Source organism: Apteryx rowi, unplaced genomic scaffold, assembly GCF_003343035.1.
Source record: "Apteryx rowi isolate R43461 unplaced genomic scaffold, aptRow1 scaffold_2, whole genome shotgun sequence".
NCBI classification, from domain to species: domain Eukaryota; kingdom Metazoa; phylum Chordata; class Aves; order Apterygiformes; family Apterygidae; genus Apteryx; species Apteryx rowi.
Window position 1 is genome coordinate 9,889,792 of NW_020448307.1, and position 1,447 is coordinate 9,891,238.

Genomic DNA, 1,447 nt, shown 5'->3' on the forward strand with positions numbered 1-1,447 from the left:
GCTCCCGCAGAGCCCCGGCGAGCTCGGCGCATGCCACGGCGGGGACCGGCCCCGCCGGGGGACCCCAGCGCCGGGCTGCCCCGTGCGCCCCCCCCCGACGGTAAATGCCCCCGGGGGCGGCCGGGCCCCGTGGCCATCACCTCTCCCCGGGGTCACCGCCGGTGCTCGGGGACCCCCGCGGCCGCCCCGCTGCCCGCGCGCTGCCTCCCCTTGCGTCTCCCACCCCGTTAACGATTCACCTCGACGGCAATTAGAGACGAGGCATTAACGAGCCCGACACGACGGGGCTCCGCCGCCCTCCCACCGCCACCCGCTCGGCCCTGCTGGGCCCCAACCTGCGCCCTGCGTCCCCAGCGCCCGTCCCCCCCAGCGCCCGTCCCCTCCCAGCCTGCGCTCGCCCCTCGGTGCCGGGTCCGGGGCAGAGACGGGGCAGCCCCCCCTCACCCCCCTGCACCGTCAGCCACCCGGTGCCCGGCCAGGCCTTAATAACTCGGCYGCGCCGCAGGAGCGCGGCGGTGATCGATCGTGGAGGTGCAGGGCGGCTGCGGGAGTTATTAAAGTGCCTGATAAATCGCCTGGGCCCCAGCTCTAATAGGTGCCATTTAGAGGCTACGGCTTTGTGTCTTCGGTGCTGCCCCTCCGGGGGGGGTTGCGGGGGGGGGGCAGCGGTGCGGCGGCGGGCGAGGGGCGCTCAGCCACGAAGAGCAGAAGCCGTGCCACGGCAGGGGACGTGGGGCCACGGGGGGGCCCTCCACAGACCTGGCGGACCCCCACCGTGCCCAGGGAGGCCAGGCCCCCCCCGGCCCCGTCCTGCTCCCGGTGGGCATGGGGGGGGGGGGGGTCCTGTGTGTCTCCCTTCATGGCCTCGGCTCCAGGAGCAGCCACGCCGCCGGCGCAGCAGAGCCYGCCGAGGGGCAGAGTCAGTGCCTCCTAATTAATCCAGCCCTGGATTATTAAAAACAAGACGAGGCCTTTGCAAATCAGATTAGTGGAGCTCTGAGGCAGGCTGCGGCGGGTGCCTACTAGTTAATGCCGAGGCTCTGGGAGCACCGGCCCTGTGGGGACCCTCGCGGCTCCGGCTGGGAGAGGTGCTGCAGGGGGCCCGGGTGGGGGGCTGTTTCGGAGACCCCCGTGCGCGGGGTGAAAGCTGCGGGGAGCTGGGAAGAGCGGGTCCGGCCTCAGCCGCGCTCGCGCACCCCCCGGCTCTGAGCGGGTCCGGCGGTGGGAGCGGCGCGGGGCTGGCAGGGTGCAGGGGAGCTGCGACACGCGCGTGCGAGCCCCCGACCTCCGCGGGGGACATGGCACGGGCAGACCCTCGCGTTCGCTCCTCAGCGCCAGCTCCTGCCCGAATTCACGGCCACCACCAAGGACGAGTCCTGGCACGGGGAGAAACGCCGTGAAGACGTGGCCCTCCCACTCAGACCCTGTTCATGCCTCCCCAAATACC